We start from the raw sequence: 21,580 nt of genomic DNA on the forward strand, positions 1-21,580 counted from the left end.
AAATGGTATGGAAATCGAGAGGAAAGTGAGGGGAACAAACCCCAAAAAGGTGGGAACGGCAAACGAGGCACCGAAACAAAGATTTGTTCGGTTGAAAATGTCCGAAACGTGAAGAAAATCGCGAATCCGACGACGAAACGGGCGTAGAACGCGAAGAAACGGGCAAAAGAGGAAAGGAAAACGCTGTAGAGAGAGAGTGTGTGAGATTTCGGCAGAAAGGGAAGTGAAGGATAGGGTTTAGAAACCCTATTTTAAAACACCCATGGTGAAAAGTCGAATCTGCCCCGACTCAGGAACTTTTTGCCGGTCGGCAACATTTTGTGCCGGCCGGCAGAATATTGTGCCGATGGAATTATTTTGCAGCCGGTGGACAGCCGACGGCTTCCCCTTTCGGCCGGTGGTGTTCCCACAACCTTGTTTAGGCCATATGAGCAGCTTTTGGTCTTCATAGCTCAAGAAAGTGCAAGAAAGTGTACCTCCAATGCTCAACCGGCCTCCGTTTTGACCTCGGACCGCGTCTTCTGTGCGTAGCACTCCAACTGGTGCAATGTTGTATCCTTTGGTAGCCTTTTTGTCTCTTACAAGATCCAAAAGTTACTCCGTGTGCGTTGCACGCGTTCATTGCATTATTTCGGTGCATTATATCGCGCTATCATGCGCCTCACAGTTGCATTGTTATGCACATACTACATGCGTTGTAACACGCACCCCTTGCATTATCATGCACATCTCTCATGCATTGTCATTGCATTTTTATTACAAGCATTGTCATGTATTTCAATGCATACGTCGCCTCGCGCATCGTTCGCATTGTCGTGCATTCCCTTACCATGCATTGTCATGCATTCCGAAACACGTGCGTCGTTACGCATTTAAATCTGTTTGCATCATTTTACATTCCGTGTGGCATGCGTGTCACACTTTGTTTCATTTTGCATCTTATGAGGCATGCGTGTCTCATTTGTATCATTTTGCGTCTTATGAGGCATGCGTGTCTCATTATATCATTTTATATCATTTTGCGTCTTACATCCGTTTTGCATTATTGTTCAATTTCATTACTTGCGTAGACCGCATGTTTGTAATCATTTCATTATTTGCGTAAACCGCATAATTGTTCAATTTCATTACCTGCGTAGACCGCATAATTGTTCAATTTCATTACTTGCGTAGACCGCATGTTTTGCTTGCGTAGACCGCATAATTGCTCAATTTCATTACTTGCGTAGACCGCATGTTAATTACATTACCTGCGTAGACCGCATGTTTGTAATCATTTCATTATTTGCATAGACCGCATAATTGTTCAATTTCATTACCTGCGTAGACCGCATGTATTGCTTGCGTAGACCGCATAATTGTTCAATTTCATTACTTGCGTAGACCGCATGTATTGTTTGCGTAGACCGCATGTTTGTAATCATTTCATTATTTGCGTAGACCGCATAATTGTTCAATTTCATTACCTGCGTAGACCGCATGTTTTGTTTGCATAGACCGCATAATTGTTCAATTTCATTACCTGCGTAGACCACATGTTTTGCTTGCGTAGACCGCATAATTGTTCAATTTCATTACTTGCGTAGACCGCATGTATTGTTTGTGTAGACCGCATTATTGTTCAATTTCATTACTTGCGTAGACCGCATGCTAATTACATTACCTGCGTAGACCGCAAGTTTGTAATCAATTTCATTACCTGCGTAGACCGCATGTGAATTATATTACCTGCGTAGACCACATGTTTATAATCATTTCATTACTTGCGTAGACCGCATGTATTGCTTGCGTAGACCGTATAATTGTTCAATTTTATTACCTGCGTAGACCGCATGTATTGCTTGCGTAGACCGCATATTTGTTAATTTCACTACCTACATAGACCGCATGCTTATGATCAATTTCGTTGCCTGCGTAGACCGCATGCTCCACTTACATGTCTGTATTTTCACAGCATTGTTATGCTCCCCACTTACTTTGCGTTGCCACGCATTTCGAGTATACTACTATGCATGTTGTTAACAATATTGTACCTGTTAAGTTTTTTTTCTTTGCAGGCACGATATTGTATGTACGGTTCATTTGAGGTTGGTGCAACCAGACGAACCGCACAGGTATTATATCCTCCGAGTGAGACGTATCGAGAATTACATAATTCTCTTACATCCTTTCTGCATTGTAGTGTAGTTTGGTGTATGCTAGCTTAAAGTTGTCACATGTATGCTTCATTACAGCTCTCTTTGCATGATCATAATTTATGCTCGGCTTCGTGCATTGTCTTGCATTTTTCCCCTGCCTTCGGGCGCATACCTTGTCTGTCTTGCATGTTTGTCTAAGTCTTCGGCCTTGTCAAAAATGGGTCGTCTCTGGGCTTTGACATTCACTCCCGTCATTGTTATGACTTTCGAGTTCTGTCAAAGAGGGGCAACTGTAGACACCCCATTTTTGACCGTCCTCAAGACTTGGAAGTCACCGTTCGAACACTCGGTGATCATCCATGTTTGTGTTCGTTTGGAGTTCCCGGAGGTCTCGGCTACGCGCCTTGCCTCAGGATCTCCGAACTCGACCGTTTAGTGTCTGGTTTTGCACCAAACACTTGCATTTTGCCTTGGAAGGGCAGGGAATGCCTTGTGAGGCATCCCTACACACCACCGGCCATGGCCAGAGGCCACCGGCTGGTTTTTACTGACACCGGCAATGTATATTGCCGGTCGGCACTATTTGTTGCCGGTTGGCACTCACTTTTGCCAAAATGGCATCTTTGGCCAGCCGACTACTGTGCATCTGCTTTTGCAGATATTTTATCACAGCTGTCTTGCATTTGGCTCCCCTCCATACACGTGTATCGAGGGATCTCCCTCTTTAGAAGCTTGTCTTGTAAGCTTTACAAGACAAGAAGCTCTATAAGATGAGCCCTTGTCTCCTTTGTTGAGGGTTAGAGACTTTAGACATTTTTTGGGAGAGAAACACAGAGAGAAGCTCTGGTTTTAGGGTTAGGGTTCATACATATCTCCTATCTCTCTTTTTCTCCCTTTGTGTTCTAGGTGTTTTAGTCCATACTATTGCACACAAACACCTAGTGTTTCACCTTCCTTTGGCTACTGAGGTTCTAAGGGGCTGGTTTTGGTGTTTTGGAATTGGATTCAAGCCAAGAAGGGCTTTTGGAGCACCATTGTTAAAGGGGTCTTCAAGGGTAAGAAACTAACCCTTTTATTCCCCATTTTTGCATCTTATTTTTGCCTATCTTAGAACTGTTTTTGTGCTTAGTGTATAACATAAAAAAGTTCTGTTTTTGGGCCCTCTAAATTGTTTATTTAAAGTGTTTTGTGGTTTGGAGGTGTTTGACCCCTCCTAGGCCTTGTAAGGCCTCATTTTGTGCTATTTTGTGCAAGTTTCGAGACTTTGGTGTTTGAGCCTCTTCACCACCGAAATCTTGAGGGATTTCAGTGGTGAAGATGGTGCCTTGAAGTCTCCAAAAGGGGAGGGCCACCCCCTCTCCTTGTTGTCTTTGAAAGGGACTCTTTTCGGCTTCTTGAGGGAGCACCATGATAAAGTGTGTATTGACCATGTCTTGGCTGTTTTCCATGCTTATTATGCCATGATATAACTTTGTTGTTTGTTGGTTTTGGTACACCATCAATGCTTAGCATACCTACCATGTAATGCCTTGTTATTGCCTTAATATGCATTAGGTTGTTAGCCTTTGTTCAAGCATGTTTTAGGCTTAGTCTTGTGAAGGTTTTGAGCATATTTTGCCATGTTTAAGGTCTGTCCTAGGTTGTTTGGGTCGGATTTGGCATGCTTAGTATAGCCCCTTTGCATTCCGGCTTGTTGGCCTTAAGTATGTGAACGTATAGCATGACATTTTTGCATTGATTTGGTGATTTGGAACCATCCACCATGTCATTTCAGTCCCCTTTGCATGCCTATATGTTTGCCTTGAATGCCTCTTTAATGCTTTGAAAGCTTGTGTAGTATGCTCCATGTTTTGGCATTTTTGCATGCCTTTGAATTTGAGCCACTTAGATGCCATCTAAGAATCCCCTTTGCATGGTCTAGGTCTGTCTTGAACCTATTTTAAGTCCCCTTAGCCTTGTGAGGTTTGGTTGGCTTAGCCGTGGTTCAAGTCTCTTTGACTTGCTTCAAGTACTTGAGCCATTCATTGCATGCTTGGCCTATTTTGTTCGCTTGGTTTGACACCATCCTAACATGAGTTTCAATGCTTACCTTGCATGCCATATGTCCATGATTGCCTCATTCAAATGCGCTTGAGAGTTGCCTCATTTGTGCCTAAGTGTTGGCCCTTTAACATGTGCATGTGTGTATGTGTATTCGGTCCCTTATTTTGGTCACTTTGGCCACTGTTTTAGGCCTATTTAGAGTTGCCTAAATCATGTATAAGTCCATCTTTTCATCCGTTTGCATTGCCTCATGTTTGCTTGTATGCTTGCATAAGTGTCTTGCCATGTCATGTTGCATCCTTAGTTTGCATGCCTAGGTTACATTGCATCTTACATGCATGCCTTGTTCCTTGACTTGGTGATGGGAAATGGGCCTTGGTGTTTTTGTTTGGTTTGCATTTCATTTGACATGAAAGTTGCACACTTGATTCTTTGGGCCATCATGCATGAAAATGCGTGATTGGTGGTCCGAGAACCAAGGAGCATGTTCCTTTGAGTCATTACCATGATAAGGGACATGATTGGTGCATACATTGTTTGAATTGTATTGCCATGCAAGTTCTGTCCTCTGCTGCTGTGAGTTGCAGGTTCTGCAGGCATTCTTTGCCGACCGGCAGTATAGATTGCCGACCGGCAGTGAATAACTAGCCGATGGATTCATTTTGTGCCGGTGACCACATGACACTGCCGGTAGGCATTCTACTCAGCCGGTGGTGATTCCCAATGTCCAGAGAAGCAGTCCTGAGACTTTGGAAGTCTCCAGAGGAGTGTATCAAGGAAAACAAAGGCAGACTATGCATGGCGGTGCACTTCCGAGCAGGATCCGAGCATGCGCTGCATCTGGCTCTCCTCCCGAAGCGGTTTACTGTTTTTCCTAGTTTAAATTAGTTTGTTAACTGACTAGGCAATTTGTAATATTTAATTAGCTTGCGTAGTTATTTAATTTGTATTATTCATTTGGTCCCTCCGAGTGAGGGCAAATCTGTAATAAGTGTGCGTGAGTGGATGTATGTCTTCCAATCCCCACTTCTTTCTTCCCTTTTACTTACCTGCTTATGATGGTAGACTAGGGCACTTTTAAAATTAGCATACCTTATGCTACGCATGTGTGCATTCATGCATTTGTACTACATGCATCAGGCTCGGTACATCACGCTAACCGCATTTGAACTTCAATTCCAAATTGAATACGTGCATCAATTGACTGTATTTCACATGCCACGTCTAGGTTAGCCGAGCCTACCCTAAATGCATCCTGTACGTGTTGCATTAGACATTTAAACATGGATTTGGATCATGCATTGATTGCTAACGGGTTCTTTGTTTTGGCACGGAGTACTATGTAAGTATTTTCGCTTTAGCATATTGCATGAGTGTGAATGCTATCATGACAGCATGCTTACCATGTGGCTTGGTGCTTATGTGAGATAAACTGTTTGAATGCTTATGGGTGAAGGTTGGATTGTTTGAGTTGGAAAAACTCGTTGAAATCCGTGTTTTAGCCTACTAGCGAGTAGCAAATTCCAAAGCGTTTTTCAAAAACAAACGGATGTGTAATGATTGTTTCCAAATTAGGCAATCTAGTCTATACTTATTTGCTGCGCGCATAACATAGTAATTCTAGGCTAATAACTGGAATAAGAACACATAACGTTTTCAAAATCAGATATCACGGTTAGTAGAGGCCGGTCTTCGGACCGGGCGAAAGGGGTGCTCATAGCTGACCTTCCCCGATCGTACCCAAGCTCCCGAGCCGAGACAACTCCGGTGATGACGGACATGTGGCCTTCGGCACCGAGTCAGGGTTTCCTAAATTTCCCTATTAAAAAATATTTAGGTGGCGACTCTGTATCTAGCAAAGCAGTCCATGTTTGGCACTTCTTTTCAAAAAATCTGTTTCTCAAAACGATTTGCCGGATTTGGACTCTTTGGTTTAGATTAAGAACCGTGACACAAATCGAGTCCGAACTGTAGCGAGGCCCTTCGGGGACGTCTACACCACTCTGCTCCCCTCCATACACGTGTATGGAGGGATTTCTCTCTTGACAAGCTTTACAAGAGAGAGCTCTATAAGAGAGAGTCTCCTCTCTTGGATTTAGGGTTAGACAACATTTTTAGAGAGCTTTGATATTAGGGTTAGGAATTTGTATCTATTCCATCTCTATATTTCCCTCTCTTGAGCTTAGTGTGTGTGTTTTGTCTTACTTTTGCTCACAAGCACCCACCATTACACCATCCCTTGGAGCTGAGGCCTCTTGAGGGTTGTTTTGGAGGTTTTGAAGCTGGTTTGGAGCTGAAGAAGCTGATGGAGCTTCAGTTGTGAAGAAAGTCTTCAAGGCTAAGAAACTTGCACCTTTTTACCCCTTTCTTGCATTGTATTTTTGCCTACCTTGCAACTGTTTTTGTGTTTAGTATATAACATAAAAAAGTTCTGTTTTTAGGCCCTCTAAATAGTTGGTTTAGAGTGTTTTGTGGTTTGAGGTTGTTTGACCCCTCTTAAGCCTTGTAAGGCTCCATTTTGTGCCATTTTGTGTGAGCTCTGAGACCTTGGTGTTTGGGCCTCCTCACCACTGAAATCTTGAGGGATTTCAGAGGTGAGGATGGTGCCTTGAGGTCCCAAGAAGGAGAGGGCCACCCCCTCTCCTTGTTGTCCTTGAAAATGACCATTTTTGGCCTCTTGAGGGAGCACCTAGCTAAGCTTCATGTTGACCATGCCTTGGCTGTTTTTTATGCTTATTATGTCATAGTATGCCTCTGTTTTTAATTGGTTTTGGTACACCATGCATGCTTAGCATACCTACCTTGTAATGCCATGTTTAGGCCTTAACATGCCTAAAGTTGTAAACCATTGTTCAAGCATGTTTTAGGTCAAGCTTTGTGAAGCTTTTGTGCTTATTTTGCCATGCTAGAGGTCTGTCCATAGTTGTTTGGGTCGGCCATGGCATGCATTGTATAGCCCCTTTGCATTTTTGGCTTGTTGGCCTTAAGTGTGTGAATGTGTAGCATGCATCCTTGCTTTATTTCAATGGTTTGGCATCATTGGTAGCATAATTTCAGTCCCTTTGACATGCTTGTATGCTTGCCTTGGACACCTCTTTAATGCTTTGAAAGCTTGTGTAGCATGCTCCTTGTTTTGGCATTTGTGCATGCCTTTGAATTTAGGTCATTTGGATGCCATCTAAGTGATCTTTAGGCCTTGTTTTAACATGCTAAAATCCTGTTTTTTTAGTCATTTAGTTGGCCATGTTTGGTCCTGCTAAGTGTAGTTCAATACTTCATTAGTTTGCTTTGAATGCTTGGGCCATTTGTTGCATGTTTAGCCTATCTTGCTTGCTTGGTTTGGCACCATGTTCTCGCATGAATTTCAGAGCTTAATGCATGTTATTTGTCCATATTTGTACCCTCTTGAGTGTGCTCAAGAATTGTTCTTTAATGCTTAAGTGTTGGTCCTTGTGTGCATGCATATTTGCATGTCATTTAGCCCTCATTTCATGGCACTTTGGCCACTATTTTGGGCCTAATTGGAGCTGCCCAAATCATGTTTAAGTTCATCTCTTTGTTTGTTGCATGTACTCCTTGTATGTTGTAGCATATTGGTGAGTTATTGCATAACTTAACTTGCATGATTGAATGAAGTCACATGTTTGTTTACATGCTTAAACACCCACATTGTGCCTTGCATACTTGTTGGTTGCATTATCTCATGCCTTGTATGCTTGTTTGCTTGCTTGCAGAGTTTGTGTACCTAGTGTACATCACTTGCTTGTATGCTCATGTTGCATGCTAGCTCACGTGATTAGGATTGCATTGCATTGGCATGCATGCTCTACCTTTTGACCAAGTCATGATGGGGGTCGAGTCCCTTTGGTTTGTTGGTTTGCATTGCATTTGACATCAAAATGTGCACACTTGGTCCCTTGGGCCATCATGCATGGAAATGCGCGATTGATGGTCCGAGAACCAAGGAGCATGTCCCTTTGACTCACTCACATGATAAGGAACATGTTTGGTGCAAATATGGCTTGAACTGTATTGCCATGCTCTGCCTTGCCCTCTGTTGCTGTCAATTGCAGGTTCTGCAGGAACTCTCTGCTGACCGGCAGTTCTAAGAGCCGACCGACAATAAGTATGCAGCCGATGGATTCATTGTGTGCCGGTGATCATATGTCACTGCCGGTAGCCATTCTATTCAGCCGGTGGCACTGCTCAATGTCCAGGGAAACAATCCTGAGACTTTGGCAGTCTCCATAGGAGTATGTCAAGGAAAACAGAGGCAGCCTAGGCATGGCAGTGCACTTCCGAGCAGGACCGGGCACGCACTGCATTAGACTCTCTCCCCGAGGCGGTTTACTGTTTTTCCTAGCTTAGTTAGTTTGTTGACTAATTAGGTAATTTGTAATAATTAATTAGCTAGGATAGTTAATTCGTTATTCAAATTGTATTATTCTTTCGGTCCCTCCGAGCGAGGGCGAATTTGTAATAAGTGTGGGTGCGTGTGTGTGCATGACTTCCAATCCCTACTTCTTTCTTCCCTTTTACTTACCTGCTTATGATGGTAGACTAGGGCATATTTAAAATTAGCATACCTTATGCTATGCATGCGTGCATTCATGCATTTGTATCGCATGCACCAGGCTCGGTACATCATGCTAAACTGCATTCGTACTTCAATTCCAATTTGAATACATGCATCAATTGATCGCATCTCACGTGCCATACTTAGGTTAGCCGAGCCTATTCTAAGTGCATCCTGTATGTGTTGCATTAGTCAATTCGACATGAACTAGGACCATGCATGTTGGCTAACTAGTTTATTGTTTTGGCACGGAGTACTATGTAAGTATTTTCCTGCTTTAGCATCGCATGCGTGTGAATGCTATCATGACAACATGTTTACCATGTGGCTAGATGCTTATGTGATAAACTGTTTGACTGCCTGTGGGTGAAGGTTGGATTGTCTGGGTTGGAAAAACTCGTTGAAATCCGTATTTTAGCCTACTTACGAGTAGTAAATTCCAAAGTGTTTTTCAAGACAAACGGATATGCAATGTTTATCTCCAAATTAGGCAATCTAGTCTATACTTGTTTACTGTGCGCATAACATAGTAATGCTAGGCTAATAAATGGAATAAGAATACATAATGTTTTCAAAAACGGATATCACGGTTAGTAGAGGCAGATCTTCGGATCGGGCGAGAGGGGGTGCTCATAGCTGACCTTCCCCAATCGTACCCAAGCTCCCGAGCCGAGGCAACTTTGGCAATGATGGACACGTGGCCTTTGGCACCGAGTCAGGGTTTCCTAAATTTTCCTATTAAAAATATTTAGGTGGCGACTCTGTATCTGGCAAAGCAGTCCATGTTTGGCACTTCTTTTTCTAAAAATCTGTTTTCTCAAAACGATTTGCCGGATTTGGACTCTTTGGTTCAGATTAAGAACCGTGACAACAAATCGAGTCCGAACTGTAGCATGAGGCCCATGGGCGCGTCTACAGTACAGTATGAGTGCAGTATGAATGCAATGTGTGAATGCAGTGTACCAGATCCGGTGTACCAGATTGGTGCAATTTGGAACAAACCACAGTTGAAATGCTAATGTATTGGAAAATTGATAGCATGAAATGTAAACTAAAGAAATTACCTGAATACCGTAGAGATTGAGCAATGCCTCCCTCCTCTATACCATACCCATCAGGGAGGTTATCAGCTCAAGAGCCCTCCCCCTGTACTCTGTGGAGGCCTGCAAATGCATTTGGGTGATCAATATCTGCAGTAAACAGATTTGACAAAATGTGGGGTGCAAACATAAAAAATGGTCCATACCTGAGTCGGGCCTTAAACCTCGACAAGCTCATGCCCAGCTGCTGCGGGCTCAATCGGGACCTGGTAAGGATCCTCAGTATGCCGCTAGCATGTCAATACGGTCAGAAGCTCTAACTAATCTATCCTCTGCCTCACCCAGGAAGCCTCTCTACCATGGGCCCTGGTCGCCCTGGTCACTCGGGTCACTCCGGGCGCCTCCCGCGCAGTAGGAGCTCTCGTCTCCTCACCTCCACGAGCACCTGTGAAAGGTTGTATGAGATGCGTCTGAATGAAGGCTGCATAGTCTCCCTCTGCTCAGAAGTAGTCGGCATCCAGGCCCACCATAAACTGAATGACCTCATCAACAGATATGCTATCTGCTGATCGCATGGACTTAAACGGTGCCATCGATGCCATCGGGTCAGGCATGCCCACAATCTGGTACACGAATCGCTCGCTTAGGAACCAAGCCCGGCAGATTAGGCCCTCGAGTAGAATGTGGAAGCGGGAAATGGCTCAAGCCCTAGCATACTGGTCCTGAATCCCCGTTGGCATTGTGGCCCATGGCTGCCACATGATCTGCAAATAAAAGTTGTACAGATGATTAATTGCTGTCAGTAGTAATGTGAATCAAAACAGTGTTAAAGCGAAAATGACTGTGCTTTGGGTAACCTCATGGGCAGCTACTGTGTTAAAGTAATGTCTAGAAAATGTAAGGGCTCGCGGATCCTACGGTGGAGCTTGTTTGTCGTACCTTTGTGAATAGAAGACTGCCAGTGGAAGCTCCTCCACAGGCTCTAGGGCTAGAGTCGGAAAATATGCATAGACCCACAACTACGGAGAAAATACAGTGATATGTGATCAATACAGTATGAGTATATGCAAAATATGCAAAGCAAAAAACATACAACATGAACAGATGTAGAAAGTGCAAAGCAGAAAGCACAATGTATGAACAGATGCAAAAAGTGCAAAGCAGAAAGCACAAGTGTTGAATAGATGTAAAGCAGAAAATATAAAGTGTAAAGAGAAAACTAAGATGCATACCTCCCAGGCTTGCCAGTAGCCTCCGATCAAGTCCCCTCTCAGACGGAAGGTCGAGCTCATGTATCCGTATAGTGTAGCGAGGCCGACTCCACCCCAGTCATAAAAATAAACCCGAGGAAGGGTCACCAGGGCGCTCAGCAGATATAAGTCAATGGTGTTCCACCTGTTTGAAAACAAAGTGGTATCGAAGACGAACATCAGAAAGCCCTTGGCATACTGCTCTATCTCCTCTACTGTCTCGGGCTCGCTTCCTCTGAATCACTTGGCAAACTAGGTGTATCTGACCATGCTTATCCGATATATGGGTGGATGCGCTCCCAGCAGCTCGAACCAAGCCGCCTCCCACTCCTCCATGTCTGTATTGAGAGGGACCATATCTCCCCCTACGTCTAAGCTGGTGATCATGACGAAGTCATAGGGAGTCATCGTCATTTCTCCTGTAGTAGAAAAGTGGAAGGAGTTGGTGGTGTCCCACCACCTCTCCATGAGCGCTCCTAGAAGAGGACGGCTCGCAGTGACCCGCGTCAGCCCAGAGCAGAAAAGGCCAAAGTTAACCTCGTCTATGATACCGCAAACTCTCGTGGGAAGCTTTTCATACCAGTCTCAGGGGGTAGCAGCTTTGTACCCTCGGAAGGCGCGAAACTCGCCCTGTGGCAAAGAATAGATGAACCAGATCAAGTAGTGATGAAAGTACAGTTAGATATAAGGCAGTGCAAGAAATGCAGTGAAAAGTGATGAAAGTACAATCATATATAAAGCAGTGATGGTAGTACGGTCAAATAAAAGGCAGTGCAAGAACTACAAGTAAAGAAAGGCAGAAATACATGAAAACAGAGTTCATACCTCAACGGTAATGGCTAACAGGTGAGAAGCCAACTCCTTCAACAGGAGGTCCTCCGGTGCATCACGAGCAAACTCAGTGAAGTGTCTGATGCCTCCGGCAAGAAAGACATGCATCCGAGGATGGTATCTCTCTGGATCGAAAGGTCATACGTACCCTCAACGATAGCGACTCTAGCTCAGCCTCAGGCTCGAACTCTGCCTTAAAGTCAACTGTCGACTCCCCTACTTCAAGAATAGGTGAAAATGAAGGGAGAATCTCGAGAGGAGCTCCATCGTGAGGAATCTTATCCGCCATCTGGAGAATGGGTGAAAAGCGGGTGAAGAACAAAGAAAAATGTTGAAAATAGGGTAAAATTGGAAAAAGTCAACCCTAGGAGAGAGAAAATGGAAGAAAAAGTCAAAGCTGGGAAAAGTGCACAGAACTTGAGAGAAACTCGAGGAGAACAAGCCTAGAAGGGTGAAAATGAAGGAAAATGCATCAAAATCAAATTTCAATCGGTTCAAAGTGAAGAGAATCAAGAGGGTTTAGCAAATAAAGTTTGCGTGGGGCATTGGAAAACGTATAGAAAGTGAAAATCTAGAGAGAATGAGTGTCTAGAGAGGGAGGGAGAAGAATTTCGGCCCTAGAGAAGTGAGGAAATGATGTGTTGTGTTGTATACTTAAAGACCCAAGCCAAAAAGCAAGTTTGCCCCTGGGTTGCCATCGTTGGTCGGCAGGGCTCACGGTGGCTAGCGAGGCTCACCTATGGCTGACACATGGCCAGCGGCCTCCTCCTGTGGCCGGCCGGTGGCCTCCCTTGGGGTCCTAATGCTGTTTTGTGTCCTTGGTTTTCAAGAAGTATAGGGGTGATTCACTGTTGGGTTCAGATTGTCTCTACGGAAGCTCAAAATTGTGTTTTCGATGCACAATATTCGTCACTTGTCAACATGAACGAGGTGTATCCTTTAAACATATTATGATTCTTCTGAGAGGTAAATCAGAAGTTGCCATTGACTTTGCTTTTGTCAAATTACGCTTTTGTTTCTTGTATAGAATGTACATTTTGCATAGAATATGCATTTCACATATATGCTCCATGCACGTCTTGCATCCATTATAAATCACGCATAGAATATGCTTCCGCTTTTATTTCCTACATAGAACATTCTTTCAATTAACATTGTATCTCGGTTGTTTGTCTTGCATAGAACATGCATTTTTACCGAGTCACACTTGTTAAGTTTCTTTCTTACATAGGCAAATGATATTGTATGTATGGTTCATTCAAAGGAGTTCCAGTTGAAGTTTTTTGTGCATCTATCGCACTCATCCACTTTGTGTATTTATCACACTTGTTCACTTTGTGCATCTATCACACTTGTTCACCTTCGTGTATCTATCGCACACCCCTTTGTGGTTTTACCTCGGGACATACAAAGTACGCACCCAAGTGGTTGTTTCTTAGGACGCGTGAAACGTGGCCTTGGGCAGGTTTTAGCTCGAGATGTATGAAATATGGGCCCGAGTGGTTGTTTCTCAGGACACGTGAAATGCAGCCCTGGGCGGGTTTTACCTCAGGACGTACAAGGTACGCGCCTGAGTGGTTGTTTCTCAGGACGCGTGAAATGCGGCCTTGGGTGGGTTTTACCTCGGGACGTACAAAGTACGCGCCCGAGTGGTTGTTTCTCAAGACACGTGAAATGCGGCCCTGGGCGGGTTTTACCTCGAGACGTATGAAGTATGTGCTCAAGTGGTTCTTTCTCAGGGCGCGTGAAATGCGACCCTGGGTGGGTTTTACCTCAGGACGTACGAAGTACGCGCCCGAGTGGTTGTTTCTTAGGACGCGTGAAACACGGCCCTGGGTGGGTTTTACCTCGAGACGTACGAAGTACGTGCCTGAGTCGTTATTTCTCAAGACGCATGAAACGCAGCCTTGGGTGGATTTTACCTCAGGATGTACGAAGTACGTGCCCGAGTGGTTGTTTCTCAGGACGCGTGAAATGTAGCCCTAGGCGGGTTTTACCTCGAGACGTATGAAGTATGTGCTCGAGTGGTTATTTCTTGGGACGTGTGAAACGCAAGATCGAGTAATTTTTCTTGTTTATCAAGTTGCGTGAAATGTGATCTTGAGTGGTTTCTTATTTCTCGAGACATGTGAAACACGAGCCTCAGCGGTTTTTGTTCTCATTTTCTCAAGATGCGTGAAACGCAATCCTGACTGGTGTTTTCTTTCCTTGTCCCGTGTCTTGGCATGGTTAGAGTGTGTTTTGGATCTTCTTGCTTTTAAGCTTAAAGTTGTTCATTCATATGTCACTATTATATTCTTGCTTATTATACTTGCTATTACTTATTGCATCATCTCGCATGATCATAAGTTTTCAAAATAATCACTGGCTTCGCATAGCGTGTGAGTCCCGCTTTCAAGTTGCATTATGCATATCATTTCCATTTTGCCCCAGAACTACACTAGTTTGATTCCTTGCAAAGGGATACGTAGGCAGTCTGCGGACACAACCATTTCGTCTTGATTGTTTGTCCAAGTCTTACGGCTTTGTCAAAATGGGTTGTCTTCGGGCTTTGACATTCACTCAAGTCATTTCATGACTCCGAGTTCTATCAAAGAGGGGCAATTGTAGACACCCCAATTTTGACGCCCTTACGACTTGGACGTCCTTGCATGCACACCCGATGATGAGTTTGTTTGCTCGCTAAATGCTCAAAGTTCTCAGTGGAATGCCACAACTTTGAGCCTTTCAAACCTGCATCCCTTTTGCCTCATTTTTTGACCCTGCCTTAGTCTTTCCAGCCTGCAACCTCTGGTGGCCTATTGGCCATCCCTAGAGGCTGCCGGCCATCACTTTTGGGCTGCCAACCACTGATGTGGCTTGCCGGCCACTAGTGTATTTTGCAGATATTTTATGCTAACTGTTTTTGGGCTATAAAAAACTCTATTTTTATGGGCTGAAATTGGTGGTTTAGGCTATTTAAGGTTAGGGGGGGTAGCTCATCCTTCTTTATTCCTTGTTTGTAAGGCTTTTCCACCTTTGTTTTCCACTTTCAAACCATCTTTTTTTGGGACTTTGAACACTGAATTTTAGAGTAATTTCAATGGTGAAAATCATGTTTTGAAGTTCAAATTTGGAGGGGTTAGCCTCCCTTCCTTGTGTCTTGTTTGCTAGCCTAGTTAGCTCTATGTGTTAGCTTATTTTTCTAGCCATTTGTAGCTTAATTCCAGCATGTTTTAGGCTCTGATTTGGACTATTTTAATTCTATTTTGGGTCGTTTAAGTTATTTGAGTCTTTTATTGCATGCTTGTAGTGTAAGTGTCCTCACAAGTTTGGTGTTTTAGGCCTTTAGACACCACTTGTTTGAGTTGCTTGCATGTTTTTAGTGCTTTTCTCACTTAATTTCAGTAAGCATAATCTCTACAACCTCCCTCATATCTTCACTTTTTGTTTTCTTTGAGGGTTGTTCCTTCCTTAGCATTGTTTAAGCTCGAAATTGAGATTCATGCTTAATGGTTTAATCCTCTTTTGGAGGTTCATTATCAACAGCATGAGACCTCTCTCTTGCCTTAAACTACCCCTTGTTTGACACTTCCTTATCTTTTAGAGGACTTAACTGACCAATGGACTTAATTGGTTAAAGAATGGTGGGTAAAGTAAAATGAGTAACTAAAACTTGGGACTAAAAGTGAGCAAGATAATAACTTATTGAGTTCAATCAGATGTTAATTGAACACATGGAAGCTTGACTCATTTCATACTCTTTAGTGATGAAATGATTTAAGGTTCTAAGGTCAACTTCTTCCCTTGATCATTCATGAAAGAGAGGAGGTTTGTGTCTTGTTTTACATTTATTGACTTTGCACACTTGGCTTCATAAGTCATCATGCAATGAAATTGCATCCATTGATGGTTTGTGAACCAAAGCTTGCTACTCTTTTGATTTTCCCATGAAAATGAGAGGTAGGTTGTGCAAACAAACCCTTGAAATACCCTGTATATGCTCTGTTTGTCCTCTGTTGCAGCAAGATGAACATGTGCATCAGTGGCCGGCAAGCCACTTTCCATGGCCGGCAGACCACCATCCATGGCCGGCAACCTTCAACCATGGCCGGCTGGTGGCCGGCAACCTTTACTAGTGGTCAGCCAGCCATTGATGCAAAATTCAACAGAGTTTTGGCAAGGCAGAGCAGAGTGAGCAGCAGTGCTGGTGTTCAACTATGCAAACAATGACATTTGGGAGCAAAATGGTGGTCTTTTCGAGTGAAAATCAATGCACATCTCTCATTTTCCGAGGCGGAGTAGTTAATTGCTTAGTTTAATTATTAATTGCAATTGTGTTGTAATTTGTAGACACCCCATTTTTTACCGACATTAAGACTCAGACGTCATCGTTTGTGCACGCGGTGATCGCGCATGTTTGTGCTCGTTTCAAGTTTCTGGGGCTTTCAGTTGAGTGCCTTGTCTCGGGACCTCTTAACTCTTTTCTTTTTGGTTTGTTTTTGGACCATACCTTGTTACCCTTTGCCTAGAGGGAGGGGCGGGCCTGTCGGCCACTTTTGGTGGCTGTAGGCCACTTTTTCCTCCTGTAAGCCACTTGAAGTGGCCTACGGCCATTTTTTTATTTTTGTAGATATTTTTGGGGCCAGTTGTGCCAGCTGTGGGTCACTGAATGCATCGTGTATGGAGGGATTGGAACAAGCTCTAAGCTTGTCAAGCAAGCTTTTGCTTGCTTTGCATATATAAGGGGAGGTGTTTCCCCTTATGGAGGGGTCAGAAAATTTAGAGACAAATTTTGACACTCTCTCTGGAATTCTTTCCCTCTCTCTTTATATTGTGCCTTATAGTGATTGAAAGTGAGTGTTTTTGTCATATTTTTCCTACAACCTCTTAGCCAAACATCTTGGCATTGGAGCTGAAGTTTCTTGAGGTGTTTTTGGAACTTAAAAAAGCTAGTTTTGCCTCAAAAGTTGCTGTTTTTGAAGTTGTGCTTCAAGGGTGAGTAATTCCCTCCTTTAAGCTTGTTTTTGTACATTGGTTTAGCCACCTTTGCATGTTGTTTTAGGCTTAAATTTCAACTACAAAAAAGATTTATTTTTAAGTGTTTAAGATGGTTGTTTGAGGCCTTGTTTAAGTTAGGGGTGGTCTACCCCCTTTGGTGGCTTGTTTTGCTTTGCTTTGTGCCATCTCTTAAGGCCTTTTAGATCACCTCCTCTTGGCCTTTTAACCACTGAATTCTAGAGGAATTTTAGTGGTGGAAAGGTAGTTTTGAGGCCCCAAATAGGAGGGGGTCATCCCCTCTCCTTGTGTCTTGGTTGCTTGTGTTGATGGCCTCATACTTGAGCATGTTTTTCTACCATACCTTGACTTGATCTCAGCATGTTTTTGCTCATATTTTAGCATGCTTGAACTCTTTTTTGAGTGATCTTGGTCCTTTGGGGCTTGCTTGATATGGCTATGGTGCAAGTGCCTTAGCTAGTCTTGAGTTTTGAGCACCCTAGCATGCTATATTTGTGATGGTTGCATGTCATGGTATCATTTTGCATGTAATTTCAGAGCATATACATGTGTCATGTTCTCACTTCTTTCACTCCATGAGAGCTCTTGAGAGTTGTGCCTTTGTGCCGTATTTGTGAGCTACCAAAAGAACATGATTTTCTACTCTTTTAAGCCTTAATTTAAGCATGTGTTTAGGCCACCAATTTTCCATGTTTAACCTGTAACGACCCCAAAATCCGTATTAGAGATTACCTTTACGGCCCATTGTGTTAATGCATTTTGATTTATTGATATGTGTTCAAATTGAGGACTTATTTGTTGAGCCACGACTGTAAAATTGAAATTACCGACCTTTACGGGTTCAGAAATCAAAATTGAGTACTTGGGTATTTTAATGGGAATTTTTAGAACTATTGGGGAAAATTAATTGGAAATCTATTTTGTCTGACTCGTTAATGTATGTCTAGGTGGTTAACTTTATACTGCAAATTGAAGGCCCTAGAGGCTTCAGAAACCAGAATAGGGGACATATTTATGATCAGCACAATTTTTAGAGTCACCTGGGAACTGTAATTGAAATCTAATTTTTCGCGATTCGTAAGGGCGTGTTTGGCTATTCCTATTGTTAAAAGCCTAGGTGTTGGTTATATGTATACATGATTAAGCTATGTGAGTGGTGAACTTATCATTTGGAAATCAAATAAAATATTTGGGGGAGAGAGAAGAGAACCGTGAGAGAGAGGGAAGGAAGAAGAGGAAAGCTCCTCTAATCAACACTCATGGGGTTTTGAAGATGCTTGAAGGGGGTGAAGAAAGAAAAAGAAGATCATCCATGGGAAGCTTGGGAGGAATTGGAGAAAGCTAGGAGAAAGACAAGGATGGAATTAAGGTATGATCATCTATCTTGAATCCTTATGTTTGAGACATCAATTTCATGAAATCATGATAATAAGGGAAGCTTTGAACCCATTTGAGTTAGGGTTTTATGTATATATATTGATGGAACCTTGATTTCCTTAGAATTTCTTGATTGAAGAAGTATAGGCATTATATTTGTGTATTTTGAGGTTATGATGGTTGATGGAGAATAATATTGTGAAATTGGTCATGTATTAAAGGGTTTTGGACTTTGATTTGCATGTAATTAAGGTTTGATTTTGAAAATGAAAAGCCCCAAAGTTTCAGCCATTTTCGGACAGCAATCTGCCCAGAGCCGCACGTGCGGCCCTGTTTCCCGCACGTGCGGGAGACAGCTTTGTCCAGCCATCTTTGAATGAGCATATCTTTTGCCTCGGGGCTCCGTTTTGAGTGATTCTTGAGCCTAAAATCATGCCCCGGAAGTCTAGTTTCCAATGGAAGTGGTCTCACTCCCAAATTCTAAATACAAAAATAGTTATGCCCAAATTAGTGACGACTGTTCACTTTCTGTCAACTAATTTTATACCATTTCTTCACCTAAACCATTTTTCCATTGATTTCTCCTGTTTCTGTGACATGGAGTATAACTTATTAAGAAATAATGAGCTTGGTACCACCATGGCTAATTAAGTGAATGATCAAAGAGAATAAGTAAATGAACGAGTATAATCTCATATTATGTGTTGTGCACTGTACTTGTAGGTCGAGACGAGAACATCGTCCTATTACCACCGGGAACTGATCACTGTGAGTAGTAGTACAAAAATATACATTTTATCTACTGTTGATAATTATTGTCACTAATGTTTTGTTCCTTGTAAGTGTTATAAGAACATTTATGCCAATTGGAAAGCAATGTGAACTGCTGAAAGATTCGCGTACGTTGGTATGATTTTGGAATCCTTATGTTTTGTTAATGACGAATATTAGCCTTATGTTATTTCTTAAGGAATAAGTGGAACCTATGTTCATCTTTGAGGAATGATATTTGTGTGAATTTAAGATTATGTTACGAAGGGACCCAAGATCATTTAGAATCTATGATATGAATGTAAAGGTTTACCATCGGTATGCAACTCACATAAGAAGATGAATTGTTCTATTTTGTTAAGCGCATGCTAATGATATGATATAGCAAGAAGTGCTCAGGTTTCTCTTAATTTAATGAACGATTATTCATATATGTGGAAGTATTCACATCATTTTCAGCACAAGGCCCTTACCCAGGGGTAATAATACCGTGGTTCAAATAATTAGGTTACAAGTTTACGTATGTTCTAAGTTTAAGCCTGTTATAAGTTTACGTATGCTCTAAGTCAAGAATGTTACAAGTTTTTAAGTTTAAGTATGTTATAAGTTCATGTATGTTACAAGTCCAAGTATGTTATAAGTCCATGTATGTTATAAATTCAAGTATGCTACAAGTATACGCATGATACAAGCTTAAGTATGTTACAAGCCACGTTACATGCTTACATATGTACAAGTTCAAGTGTACTATAAGTTCACAATGTTGAGGAATTTCTTTATGGAACTAACAAGAATGCTTTTTATTGATTTGCCAGCGCTATTAATAGGCTAAGTATAAGTAAGTATGAATTCTGATTTCTGTTAATGATTGAAGCCTAATGCATATGTATGAATTTATTTCCGTTTATGGTATGACATTTATGTATGGTTTGGTCTGTAAGACCAGCTAATTATTGGTATGGAACAAAGGGCTACTTGGAACTAAGTGCTACATTGTGAGCCACCGCTAGAGTCCATGTGAGACACCTCTTAAGTCCATACATATGTGAAAGTTATGAGGCTCATGGCCATATGTATAAGTTGTTATGAAATGAAACAAAGTGCTACACGGAACTAAGTGCTACGATGTGAGTTACCTCTAGAGTCCGTGTGAGACACCTCTTGGGTTCATATATGCACGTCCAAGGGCTTTAATGCCAATATGTTTTAAGGGCTTAATGCCATTCTGATAAGGGCTGTAATGCCAATCTGATAAGGGCTTATGCCATTCTAATATGAAACAAAGTGCTACACGGAACTAAGTGCTACAATGTGAGTCACCTCTAGAGTCCGTGTGAGACACCGCTTGAGTTCATATATCCATATGTACAAGGGCTATATGCCACTATGTTTAAGGGCTCCATGCCATATGTTCAAGGGCTATATGCCATTATGTTTAAAAGCTTAATGTTAATGTGTTCAAGGGCTTAAAACCATTATGACTCACGATTGGGGCCTAAGGCCATTTAAAAAGAAAACAGGAACAGATTAACTACATGATCTTCGTATTTATATATGCATTGTCATGTATTATGTTTAATTGTGCATTTATATATCATACTATTCACTGAGCTTGGCTCACCCTATGTTATGTCTGTTTCTGTAGGTAACCAACCAAGTGGTCAGTCCTAAGCCATGACGCTTGTCCTCTTTGGTCAACCGTTCCATGTCCAAGCCTAAGAGAAGCTGCTCTTAATTTCATGAAGTTTTGACGAACTTAGGTTTTGCACTTTAGTTGTTAGCCTAAGTTTGAATGTGTATAATACTTTCTTCCGAAACGTTTTTGATGTATGCCCAATTATAGAGCTGGGCTTATATATATATATATATGTATATATATATCCGACATTCAGGTGTATGTTTTAGATTTTATTTGTCTGTTCAAAGTTTGAGATCCTGGCATGATAGTAGTAGCTCAATGGAGTTTGTTTATATTGTCAAATTTTGATATTTAATGCTTCCGTTCAGGCCCCATATATTATATATAACAGGTTAAGTGTTCGTTTCAGAAATGGTCATGACCAAACTTCTAGGGGCAGGTTTGGGGCGTGACAAGTGGTATCAGAGCACGAGTTGCTATCTCACACACGAGTCCATTGAGCCTTAGGGTGTCTAGAAAAGACTTAGGCATCATGCATGACATTTTGAATGGAAATGGAAAAATTGATAGCAACGTTAAATGTACTCTGTTAACGCTAACGATTATAACCCATGTCCATTATATATTCTTTGTGTATATTATGAATGATTGTTATGCAGAACATAATAAGACAAGCAGATGCGATTAAATCAACAAAATTATACTGCAGAAGCGTGGTAAGGGTTCGAGCTGATCGGTAAGACCATCCATTTGTCAATGATTAAATAAGACGTAAGGTATCGGTTGTTATTTGTGGATTGAAAGTTGCTTACCATCTGTTTAGGTGAAGTGATTAAACTCTAAGTATAGAATATTTCTAAGACTAAAGAAGATGATATAGTCCTCTTTGCCACAACAATGTTTAGATCTGTGATTTC

General features: G+C 42.1%; 1 long non-coding RNA gene across 1 annotated transcript; it reads left to right on the plus strand.

The window, feature by feature from the left end:
• Positions 1-18,974: 18,974 nt before the first annotated feature.
• On the plus strand, positions 18,975-20,811 carry LOC145790470 (uncharacterized). Its single transcript, XR_014329211.1, has 3 exons — positions 18,975-19,021; positions 19,097-19,160; positions 20,670-20,811. It is a non-coding gene; the product is annotated as an uncharacterized LOC145790470 (long non-coding RNA).
• The last annotated feature ends 769 nt before the right edge of the window (positions 20,812-21,580 follow it).

Source organism: Camellia sinensis, chromosome 5 (genome assembly GCF_055761805.1).
Source record: "Camellia sinensis isolate YWXY chromosome 5, ASM5576180v1, whole genome shotgun sequence".
Classification (NCBI taxonomy): domain Eukaryota; kingdom Viridiplantae; phylum Streptophyta; class Magnoliopsida; order Ericales; family Theaceae; genus Camellia; species Camellia sinensis.